We start from the raw sequence: 12,841 nt of genomic DNA, 5'->3' as shown, positions 1-12,841 counted from the left end.
ATATTTTAGTTGTTTGAATTTTCAAGAGCTTTATGCCAGTGTTCTCTGTTTTCTCCATAACATGCTGCATACTTGACAACTGGTGAATGAAATATCTGATTTTGTCATCTCAGTTTGGTTTAGTGCCAGGCGTGTGCAGATCAGCTCAGGTATATTAGGACAAATATACCAAACAAACAATACCATGGTCCTGGTTTGACTACATGGTTTGTCTTTCTGCGTTGACCAAGCTGTGGAATAAATGCGGATTGGTGGTGGGATGGGACATCAAGAGAGGGTCAAATTACAAACAAATGCTCAGAGAACAAAAACAAAAAAAGAATCCCACTAATAATTACATACCATTACTTGATTAGTCAATCACATTACATCCAAAAATACATTTTATAATTCAGCCTTGAGAGTATTTGGGCGTCTTGTCTTCAAAGTTAAAAAACATTTTTTTTTTTTTTTTTTTAAATCAAAGTTGCCTAAAATAAGTCAGAGATAATGATGTCATCTGACCCTAGCTACGCATTCTTGGGACTTTAAATGGAATCGGAAAGTGTTCCTCACATTACTCGGCTTTTTATAGTTACTGCTGGATTCACATGAAATCATTATGAACTTATTAAGTATTAAAAGGCTGGGAGACATTTGGTATGCTAAAATTTTGGGGTGACCTAAAGACTTTGAAAATGTAACTGAAAGTCCAAGTGGAACTCAAAATATGGAAGCATTCTCCAGATGAGATTTATCCCCCCCCCCAAGATTGTAACACATACATGTTTAAATGCCGAAGACTGTGTATTGTGGACTTAAATTGCAAAGTACTCGAACATGCTTGTCATTTTTACTATTTTTTTTTTCCAGAATAAAAATACTCTTTTCACTTTAGGGCTCCAAGCACCAGTGAAAGTGGTTACATAGGAACCTAGAATCTAATCCCGGGCACTCTGGGGGTAGAATTTGCATGGGTGCGTGTGGGTGCATGTGCATGTGTTTAAGCAAAAACCAGATTCCTAGTTATTTCTTTCAGTAAGTGTGTATCATAGTGGAGAACAGTTTAGTTAGTCCTACTTCTTCCGGAGTGGTTCTGTGGGAAAGTGACATTATAAGCCATGATATAGCCAGTGCTCAATTCATAGCACGTTCATGCCTGAAACATGAAGAGCTTGATATTTTTGGTCATAAATCAAACGAGGAGTGAATTCCCCAGCTTCCTATTCATACAAATTTTAAAATGTCATGGAAAGCACTCCAACACTGAGAGGCCAAAAAAGCAGGGGAGAAAATAAGTAGCTGAAACAAGTCTGGAAAGATTTTTGTTATAATTTGGACTTCCTCCTACTTCAAGAATTTGGTTCTTTCTGTGTAGTGGATAAAATGTATGTATATTTCTCTGAATTATATAGAGTGTTCCTTGTGTGTCTTTTGAGGGGTTTTCTTCTAAGCATATTTCAGTCCAGATTGATCATGAAGCGAGGAATGCATCTCAAGCTTGAGCACACATCAGGATCACCTGGAGGGCTTGTGAAGCCCCCACTGCCGTCCCCTTCCCGGAGTGACCCTGAGGTTTGAGGGCCAATCTCTGAGCATGCATTTCTAGCAGAATGCCAGGTGATACAGACAAATGTCCCGCCCTCCCTCTGGTTCCAGGCATGTGTGGTTGTAAACAGCTTCCCTGAGGAGTGCAATCAGGATAAGTGATACCTCTTCTTCACTTTCTTTTCTTTTATGTCGTCTGGGATGGTGTGTTCCTGTCTTCAGGTCCCCCTCTGTGGCTCCCCCATACTTTGATTCTCTTTGCCTGAAATACCTCCCCCCTTCTTTGCTCAAGGCAATCTGACTTATCTTTAGGGTCTAATTTAGCTTCCACTCTAAAGAAGCTTTCTCTAGCTCTGTAGTCTACAGGAAGATTCTAAATATCTTTCCCTGTCTATACCCAATAATGGACATTGGGAAAATACTGCCTTCTAGTATTAGGTAATATTTACCTTTTAGTGTTAGTTGATATTTAAGTGGTATATGTGTATGTGTATGCGTATCTATATACTCACAACAGTGTCTCTGCCTGCCTGCCTCCCCATTTATGTATTTTAGTTGGCGCAGGCTATAATAACAAAAATACTGCGAGAGCTTATTTATTTATTTCTGCTTAATGACAGAAATTTATTTCCCACAGTTCTAAAAGTTAGATTTCCAAGATCAAGGTGCCTGCATGGCCGGGTTCTGGTGAGAGCCTGCTTCCAGTTTGTGGAGTGCTTGCTGGCTTTGTGACTCTTCTTATAAGGACACTAATTCCATTCATGAGGAGTCTGCTCTCAGTATATCACTGAATTCTACTTACTTTCCAAAGACCCCACTTCCTAATAGCATCACATGTGAGGAGGTAGGATTTTAACATATGAATTTTGGAAAGACACATTCAGTCCACAGTACTATCTTTCCCTCATTCCAAGATAGATTATAAAATTATTGATGATAGAAATTGAGTTTTATACTCTTCGAACTTTTTAGTGATCTTGACGTAGTTATTAAAGTAAGAAATAGAACATTATGCATTTATAAAAATGGTCTCCTTTTGGAAATCTCCTTTCTTTCTGTATATCACTGAATGTCTGTTAAGTAACTGTGTTTCATTTCTGCTCCATCTTCCTTCTTCCTTGTAGAGATTAACAGCTCTTCCTCCAGGAATTTCACAGAATTAATCTCACCATTTTCTCTGTAGAGCATTTTTCTGTTTCCTTACCATTTGTAAATTTCTTTCTCATTGTGTGGTGTTTTTGTTTTTTTTTTTTTTTTTTTTTCCAATCCATGATCTCTGCACACAAACTATACAGTATTGAATAGAATAGGCTCTGAGTAAATACTGATTAAGACTCCTTTTAATGAAACTAAAATTGCTGTGGGGTCATTAAACCTCTACCGAGGGCTTTAAAAAAGGAGGCAATGCCTGGACTGCCTGGTTTTAATCCAGGGTAGTGATTCTATATTATAAAACATACACTTGCCTAATCTCATGTCCTGAAAAATCGACAACTGTATATGGATCACATAGGACCCCGGTAGCTCGGCTGGAAAGAAATGCCATGACCCTAGCCGCCGGAAAGCACATTTGCAGAGGGAAAGCTACAGCAGCAGAGATTCTGATCGGGGCAGTGTGTAAATACAGCAGTAGCCTCTGACAGGTAGAAAACAATACAGCAGAATTGGATTTCTTGGGTTTCTGCTGATGTTTATGACTTGTGGGTATTATTCATTGCAGTCAATCAATCTGGAGCTATTACTTACCTGTACACTCAGTAAGGTGATGGGTGACTTCATTGCCAGTGAAGAATTGCTAGCTCAGTCTCCTTGGGGGACATTACATCATAGGTCAAGGTATTTCAGATGTTCCGAAGTCATTTTTTTTTTTTTTTTCCAGTAAAGTAGTTTTCTCTAAACAGATTTTCTTCCATTGTAAATGATGGAACAGGTTCTTGACAAGTAATCCTTTTGGGTTCCCAGCCCCAAAAGAAATTCTCTTGTAAGAAATAGCAGCCATTCCTATCTGCTTCCCCCAAGATTTCAAATGAAAAGGAACAAACTCCTTTTGTGCCCGCACTTTCCCACCTTCAAGATGGCGGCATCATGGAATAGTTTTTTGTAGCTGGGAATGTTGGTATCCCAAGGTATGGTTCACTGCGTGCTCTGGCAGGCCAGGCGGGCAGTAGATCCTTCTGTCCCATCTGATTAGAGGCTTGGCTTAGTTTATGCTGAATATTAAGAAAGTCCTAACCCATCTTTCCCAGTTGCTGCCCAGAGCTCCTCTTGTGCAACAGATTCATGCCTACCCAGACTTGATGCTGGTTGCTTGAAATCATCTGACAGTAGATTCCCACTCTCATTTACAGCCTTGGGCTGCATGTCGTCTGTAGGCTTAGTGTTGCACTCACTGGTAACCATTTGTATTCTTATCAATGAAATCACTTGCTTCGTTTGAGTTGTGCAAATAGAGGTCCCATAGACAACTACTTGCATTTTAAATTACTTGACTGGTGGTTCCATGATTGCTTTTTGGAAGTTGATGAAAACATTTGGTGGGCGATCTCACAGTACCTTTGAAGTTTGATTTGTGCCTTGGTGTACCATGACAAACCAAGAGTGATTTGTCTGAAGTTTGGAAAACTAATCACCTTAAAGCAACTTTTAACAGATGTCTGTGAAATTTGGCATACACCTAGAAACTCTAAGTAATCGCGGTCATAGGTAAGCTTTGTCTCCACCTCCTCTTCCTCTCACTTTCTTCCCATTTACTGTCTTTTCCACCCCTTCGGGGAGGGCTACTTCAACCCCATCACTTCTTGATTTTACAGCTCCCAACCCTTCTTGGGCCAGGGGCAGTCAGTTCACCCTAGAAATTGGTATCTCATGTTTTTCCCTCTCTTGAAATGATCATTGTTTAAAAAGAAAATAAGGAATTTATCTTTTAAAACTTTTTTTCCCCCCACATCTGTTTTTTTTTTTTCCCTGACTTGACTAAAATGAACACAGAGTACTTTTGTAGCAAAGGGAAGAAAGCTCTGTAAATTTAAAAAGAGATCTGGCGAAGGACAAATCGCCCATCATAGGAGTTTCCAGCATTGTTAGTGGTTAATGGGGACATTGTATCTTAATAAGTGCATTGCTTTCCTCTGCTTACCTGTAGGCTGGCCCTGGTTATAGAACATGGTGGGTTACATTGAGATCTCTAGGATAGCTAGTGCCTTCATATGGAAGGGTGTCCTTTTTGGTGCCACGTAGTATGAGGAGTGAACTGGAAGCCAGGCCCCCTCCCACTCCCCCCTCTCCCCTCTCCTTACCAAAGTGACTAGCAAAGTCCCCGGGTGGATTCAGAAAGATTGAAGTCTAAGATAAGATGGCTCAGGTGAAGGCAGAATGGAGCCAAATGAGCAGGGGGGAGCATGTGGCCTTGCCTTGAGCCCACAGCAGCCTTTTAAATTATGCTCAGGGGCACCTGGGTGGCTCAGTTGGTTGAGCGTCCGGCTTCGGCTCAGGTCATGATCTCACGGTTTGTGAGTTTGAGCCCCAAGTCGGGCTCTGTGCTGACAGGTTGGAGACTGGAGCCTGCTTTGGATTCTGTGTCTCCCTCTCTCTCTGCCCCTCCCCTCCTTGTGTTCTCTCTCTCTCTCTCTCTCTCTCTCTCTCTCTCTCTCTCTCTCTCTCTCTCTCTCTCAAAAATAAACATTTAAAACAATTAAAAAAAAAATAAAGGCCCTTTTCTCAGAGGCTTCTACAAAAGAGGTTCCTACACTGAGAGGAAGAGGAGGTCCAAGCTGAGTCCCTTTGGAATAAACACAGTAACCAGGAGTAATAAGACAACTTCAGGCCAACCCCTAAGGCTTCCCCAGGACTACAGAGGCTATTTCTCTGAGCTATTTAGTAAGGAGCTTATGTAACTGATGAACCAGGAAGTCAGGTCAACTTAAACTAAGAATATCAAATTAGGTTCTCAGAGGGAAGGAAAATCCAAACAGGCGGCCACCTGGAGCTCCAAGGGGAACGGCAACTGGGTTTTAGTATATGTGATACCTTGAAACCTCGCAGCAACCCAGAGGGGCAGATGCTGTTATTCCCTTTCAACAGATAATCCTGCTAGGCCTTGGTTTGTTTAAATAATTTATATAAAGTCTCCAAGGTTCTAAGAGCAGAATGAGGATATGAAAGCCCATCCTAACTCTAAAATCAATGATTTACCAGCCTAAACTCTCTTCCAATTTACAGAGAACTCAGGACGTCCCTGACTACACTTTGATATTAAGGCACAGACAACCAATCCATGCACAGAAAATGATAAAGTATAACAACAAAAACTGATGAAACAAATAATAATGAGAGGAATTCATTGTTTTCTCTGAGTGTTAAGCAGGACAAAAGCTATAACAAAATTCAGACGTGTGTCTTCATTTTGGAAAGTCAACTTTTCATTAGGGGGCTTTAAAGTTAATGTGAGCAATCAACATTATCAACTGAAAATGAAACCTTTGGATTTCAGTACCTATAGAGACAGCACAAAGGAAGACATGAATTAGGCCACATGCAAATCCGAGTACACAATACAAATACCAAAAATATCCTAGGAAGACACACGGATACGTATGGAAGGATGTGAGCACGTTAGGCAGTTGGTATGGCATCATTTCTGTACAGACTTGGAGAGAAGATTCAAGGAAATATCTGGGACAAAAATTGTACCCCAAAAATGAATGTGAGCAGACATTTATGGCTGGCGGTCAAGTATGTGGGTCCTGTGATTAGCTTCAAGACCTTTACTGAAGTTAAAGAGACAACTGGATATCACATTACTCATTAAAAAATTATGAATGCTGCTCCGTTGCAGACTTTCAGATTTCCAAGCCTCTCAGTTCTGTTGTTGGGAGGGATGCCCTCCTCCCCAAATCTCAGCCAAAGGTGTGGCATGATGAACATGCAGCAATCCGATTCAAGTGTTTATTCCCCACAGATAATCCTAAACCAAAGCCACCTGACCTAATGTGGGATCAGTGCTCCCTCTTCAAAACAAGGGCACAGCCACTGTTATCTCACTGGGTTTCAGATCCAGGGGAAACCCACACTTCAAACAATGCTCGCATATGCAATGAGGTCATTTCAATCCATACAGTAGAGTAAGTCTAAGGGCACCATGATCACTGGGGCAGACAGCTCAGGGACAAACTCTACCTCTGTCCCTTATTAGTCTTGTGGCTTGGGGAAATTTTCCTACCTCTGTGTGCTTTGGTTTCACTATCTTTAAAAATGAAGATATATCTACCTGACTGGGTTAATGTAAGGATTAAGATGAAATACCATTTTATAAAGCGGCTAAAACAAAGTCTGGTGGTCCTCAGTAATTAATGCTCCTTTGTCCTCTTGGGAAATGCAAGAGAATAAGTATCCAATCAAGCCTTCTCTACAGCCTCTAACCACCAGCCACTGATGAAAAAAAAGCTTCTACTCCCTCTAAGTCCCCAATCCCCCAAAAGAGAGTCCAGAAAGGAGCCAACTTCTGAGCATAATTAAAAAATTTTTTTGTAGTGTTTTTATTTATTTTTGAAGGAGAGAGAGAGAGAGACAGAGCATGAGTGGGGGAGGAGCCCTAACACGGGGCTCAAACTCATGATCTGAGCTGAAGTCAGACACCCAACCGACTGAGGCACCCAGGCGCTCTGTAAAGGGCCTTTGCATATTGCATGACCAAGGCATGGGCACCTGCTGGGACCCAGTCATTCTGTAGATTATTTTGAGCACTATGGGTAGCTCTCCCATTACAACACATTACTCATAAAAACAGCTTGTAAGTAACTGAAGGATTTTTCTTAGCAGAGTAATGTTGTACCCCTTTGGAGCTGCGCTTGGTAGCTCCCGTTTTATATGTTCAGGCTTCACATTGGGTGGCAGCTGTTTTCCACGTAAGAATTGAGCTGGCAGAAACATTTTTGTCAGTTATCCTGCAGGACCTCAGTGCCGAGACCTCTAATGCCCCATGATTTTCTGAAATGAAGCTTCACTTCCTTTTCTGTTCAGCTAGCAAGCTAAAGTTCAACCTTCTTACCTGATTCCAGTGATCATCCGGAAGAAAGAAAAATGGGATTCAAGGAACACTATTCGAGCAAAAGAATAGTTAGAGATGTAATTCTAAGACAGTTCTTTTATAGTAAATCCCAAGAAAATGATCGCCCTTGGAGTGACCTTTGTAAGCTGTATGATGACCAGGTGGTGGTGTTCTTTCTCCTTAAGGAGGGAACTCTCCAGAAGCCTTAGTATCCCACAGTGGGGAGGACTGAGTGTTCAGTGTGGCCGTGTCTAACTTCAAAAGGCTTTGTCTTATCTATGCTCCAGTGATTTCCTGTGGTGCTCTTTCTCCTCTCCCTGCCCACACCCCTCCTGCAAAAAACTTTCTACTCAAGGCTGATCAAGCTAATTGCTTTTATGTGCTGGCTTGATGTATTGTTGTCTCCCCCGTGCATGGGAGGCGATCATGAGCAGTTCGTGAGGATTGCTGCTGCTGTGGGCAAGCCCTGGGCCTTTGCAGAGCGGCTTCTGGTGCACACCTGGGAGCCCCATGCCACACAGCCAGTGGAGATGGAGGGGGCAGGGAGCAGGGGCTTCTCAAGCCTGGGGAGTTTGCCATCATTGTTTTCATCTCCCCTAGCTCTCCACTCCAAAGTGGATTCTCATGTGGTTCATCTAATACAGGGGTTAGCACACTGTGGCCCACTTCTACCGGTTTTCATACATAAAGTTTTATTGGAACACAGCCACCCCGGCACTTACGTTTTGTCTGTCACTGCTTTTGCACAGCAGTGATGGCAGAGTTGAGAGACCCAACTGTATGGCCTGCAAACACTAAAGTGTTTACTCTCTGGCTCTTTACAGAAAAAGTTTGTTGATTTTTATCTAATCTATAAATAAAACAAATCATTTTGGGGAAAAAAAACAAAACAACTTTTCTTAAAACCCAGTTTCTGGCACCTGGGTGGCTCAGTTGTTAAGCATCTGGCTTTGGCTTAGGTCGTGATCTCATGGTTAATGAGTTCGAGTTCCACATCACGTGAGCATGAGCCCCCTCCAGGTAAGCCCTGCCTCTGTCTCTCTCTCAAAAAAAAAAAAAAAAAAAAAGAAAAAAACCACCCCAGTTGTATCAAGTGAGATTAACTGCCTTAAGATGGGCAGTGCAGGTGATTTTTAAATGTAACCCTTACTAATTTTTTCTTGTCACTAAAGCAAGCAAAAGGTTTCCTTATGGTTTTTGGATGTCTTCAAAGTGTGATCCTAATTTCAAAAGGTCTTTAGTGTTTGCCTGAATCAAGAGTTTATTTGGGGTTCTTTTTTATTTTTTACAAACTATTGTTAAAAATAAAAATTTTAGGGGCACCTGGGTGGCTCAGTCGGTTAAGCAGCCTACTTCAGCTCAGGTCATGATCTCACAGTTCATGAGTCTGAGCCCTACATTGTGCTTTGTGTTGACAATGTGGAGCCCGCTTCAGATCCTCTGTCTCCCCCTCTCTGTCTACACCTCTCCTGCTTGTGCTGTCTCTCAAAAATAAGTAAACCTTTAAAATAAAATAAAAATTTTATTTTGAAATAATTTTAGATTTACAGAAAAGCTACAAAGAGTTCCTCTAGACCCTTCACTCAGCTTCCCTTACTGTTAACATCTTACGCAGAGCCACGGTAGTTTTATTAAGAATAAGAAATTCAGGGGGCGCCTGGGTGGCGCAGTCGGTTAAGCGTCCGACTTCAGCCAGGTCATGATCTCGCGGTCCGTGAGTTCGAGCCCCGCGTCAGGCTCTGGGCTGATGGCTCGGAGCCTGGAGCCTGTTTCCGATTCTGTGTCTCCCTCTCTCTCTGCCCCTCCCCCGTTCATGCTCAGTCTCTCTCTGTCCCAAAAATAAATAAAAAACGTTGAAAAAAAATTAAAAAAAAAAAAAAAAGAATAAGAAATTCACATTGGTACAATTCTGTTAACTGTAGACTTCCTTTGGATTTCACTAGTTTTTCCACTCATGCCCTTTTCTTCCAGGGTCTGTTCCAGGATACCATATTGCATTCAGCAACTTCTTTTTTTAAATGATGACATCCACTTAATAAAAAAAAAGGGTTTTTTCTCTTTGATACAGTTTAGACGTTGTCTTCAGGCAAAGAAAATGATTTGTTAGTGATGATGCAACCCTGAAAAGCACAGGTGAGATCTGCCTGCAAACTACCTGATGCTGGTAATATAGGCTTCACTTCCTGAGTGTTCACTTGCTCCTGGCCCTGCACAGTACTTCCCACCTAGCATCCCACTCAAGTCTTTTGGCCACTTCACCTGTTAATGGTTCCTTTCTTTTCAGTGAAGGAAGCTGAGACCAGGGAGTGTGAGACTTTAGTTTTGGGTGACCCTCAGCCAAGGCTAACAGTGCCACCGTGCAGCAGCCTCCAACAGGCATTCTGAAGTCATTCTCTTGCTCCTGGCCACGGCCTCTAGCGAGTGAGAAGTGTCGTCTGTGTTTACAGAAAAAGGAGAAAGCATAAGGAGATTAGCCACAGCTGGCTTTGGAACCCAGGTCCCTCTTTGGAATGGTGGCACTCACTGCACTTGCAGTTGGTGTAATCACAGTCCTTCAGCACACAGTCCTGCCCCCTGAGTAGGTCTGACTCCCCTCCTCCATTCTTCTCCTTGTATTCTGTTCCAGCCACCCAGAAGAATGTGAGGTGTGAGCTCCATGCAGTCTAGTCAAAACGGAGTTTAGCAGCAACATGACCTCTTTTAAAAAATATTTTTAAATGAATTTATTTAATTAGAGAAAGCGCATGCACAGGGGAGAGGGGCAGAGAGAGAGAGAGAGAGAGAGAATCTTAATCACACTCCGTGCTCAGCATGGAGCCTGACATGTGGCTCAGTCCCACTACCCTGGGATCATGAGCTGAGCCAAAATTAAGAGTTGGATGCTCAACCGACTGAGCCACCCAGGTGACCCAACCTTTTTTTTTTTTTTTTTAATGTTTATTTAGTTAGAGGGCACGAGCAGGGGAGGGGTAGCAGGAGAGAGAGAGAGAGAGAGAGAGAGAAGACAAAGAATCCCAAGCAGGCTCTAACTTGGGCCCTGATCTCACAAACCATGAGGTCCTGGCCTGAGCTGAAATTAAGAGTTGGACCTCCAACCGACTGAGCCACCCAGGTGCCCAGAGCACCAACATGACCTTGAGTGAATCCCTTTTAGCCTTCTGAGATGGTCTTCTCATACGTCTCCTGTGGAATGGAAGTATACCTTGCAGTAAGTGAATCAGCATATGCAGATTGTGCCTGGCAGGAGCCTGGGTGTGGACAGCTGATGATATTGACACTGGCAGCATCAGCTCAGGGCAGACGCTGCCTCGTCCAGAACCTTCCCAGTGCCCACGTGATGGTTAGATGCTTCCTCCTCCGTTCTCCCAAAGGACCCTGGGCAACTCTCTGCATGGCATTCGTCACACTGTGTTATGATTATCAGCTTGTCATTCTCTACTCACTTGACTGGGCACTCATGGAGAGCAGATGTCACAGTCCCCTGGGTGTCCCCAGGGCCTAGCATGGGGCCTGACAGGTAGTTCTCAGACCGTGAATGATGAGTGAACAAGGTCCATGTCCAGCTCTCCTAATGGGCAGTGAAGGCCTCCTTGCCCAGCGCTGGATAATGGTGACTCTCTTGTCATAGGCACTTGCATTTCTCACTGCTGTCCCCCTCAGTATGCTCATTTGGAACCAAAAACGTACTGGCTGTGGAATTCTCCCTCTCTGGCACTTAAGGAATAATGATGGCATTTATTTGAACAGAGATTTCCCATAATATACCGATCTACAATATTTCCTTCTGTCTTTATTAACATTTTCAAACACTTTTGCCCAGGACAGCTGTTCTAGACTTATGCTGTACGTTTCCCAGGCTGGAATGAAAGATCATTTCACTAATGTGTTAGCTTCTGCTCGGAGACCTTGCAAATGAGGTTTTAAAATCTTTCATTCTGACACAAACTTCTGATGTGATTCTGACATCATATAATCATAGTCAAGTATCTTGGTACTTGGGGGATTTAATCACTTCACACAAGCAATCGTTTCTTGATATGTGTTCTCCCTTTTCTATGGCCTCTGTCACTGCTCCAAAGCCTGGAATCAGGCACTTGTATCTCCCACGCTGCCCAAAGCCTGACCTGTCTATGTTATGCAAGAAATGTTCATTAGATACAGACGTTCTCTGGTGACTGGTGCAGCTGTTGTCGAATTTTAACAGTTAAGGTCCTGACTCCCCTCCCCCATTTCTGAAATGCTTGTGTTCTGCTGCTGCCAAAAAGTTTTTAATATGCATGGAGCGTAGAGTCTGGTATTGGAAAAGATCGGGTCACAGTTTGAATCAGAAGCAGCACATACTGCTGATTTGTTGCAGTTTATAAATATAAACTGTAAAGTGGATACATACACAGCTACTGTCATAATGTTATGTTTTTGAGGGTTTATTCCTCCTCACTGTGAAAGCTGCAGGGCCTTTCCCTGCAATACAGACTCCAAAGCAACAGTGTGGCTTTTTCTTTTCTTTTCTTTCTTTCTTTCTTTTTTTTTTTAATGGAAAGAAGGCTCTCGTCCCTTTCACAGATGCACATTCTACTCTCTGCTATGTCTTCCAGCCCTCCACCCGCCCCACCAGGGCACAGACTTCTCTGTTGCCTTAGGGATAGCCAGATAGACTTTCAGCCTAAGTAGTTTCAGGAATGAGGTTCTGAGTGAGCAGTATGAAACCTTTATGTGTCTTTAGTGAAACACTCTTGTTGCCATTTGTTCCTTTTCTTTGAGAAGGAAACATTCCTCCTCAGAGGAAGGTGGGGGATATTGGCTCCTGTGCACTGAAAACGGAGAGGAGTTTTACTTTTGGAAGAAGGTTCTTTCAGTTTAGTGCATGAAATTGGGAAGATAGCAAACAGACGGATATTAGTACTTCTCTTTAATTTATTTCTGTTTTGGTAAATGTGGTTTCTGAGCTTTTCAGGAAGAGTTGACTTCGGCCTCCATTTCTGCAAACCACAAGTTGGCTCTCAGGAAATATGTGGCATTTAGGTACTTTTTTGAAATTGGTAGCAGCTCATCATTAAATAAAATTGGTGGTTTGTGATCATGCCAGTCTTACTCATCAAAAATTTGTAAAGGGGCAGCAGGAAAAAGAATATAATTTTTTTTAATGCTTAACTCAAAATATTTCGTTATGTTTTAGCAGGTACTAAGCTTTTTATTCTTAGATTACCCATCATTTTTGGTTTAACCCAAAAGACTTTTTTTTTTTAACTAGGATTCTCCTCTGAACCA

The 12,841-nt window shown here is 42.4% G+C and overlaps 1 protein-coding gene across 4 annotated transcripts in view; it reads left to right on the top strand.

Annotated features, from left to right (window-relative positions):
- Nucleotides 1–12,841, top strand: part of ARHGAP10 (Rho GTPase activating protein 10) — a 323,616-nt gene that overhangs the window by 295,068 nt on the left and 15,707 nt on the right. The gene's annotated exons all lie outside the window — the stretch shown is intronic.

The sequence above is a fragment of the Neofelis nebulosa genome, chromosome 3, assembly GCF_028018385.1.
Source record: "Neofelis nebulosa isolate mNeoNeb1 chromosome 3, mNeoNeb1.pri, whole genome shotgun sequence".
In the NCBI taxonomy this organism is placed as follows: domain Eukaryota; kingdom Metazoa; phylum Chordata; class Mammalia; order Carnivora; family Felidae; genus Neofelis; species Neofelis nebulosa.
Note: the sequence above shows the minus strand (reverse complement) of the source record. Positions and strands in the feature narration are given on the sequence as shown.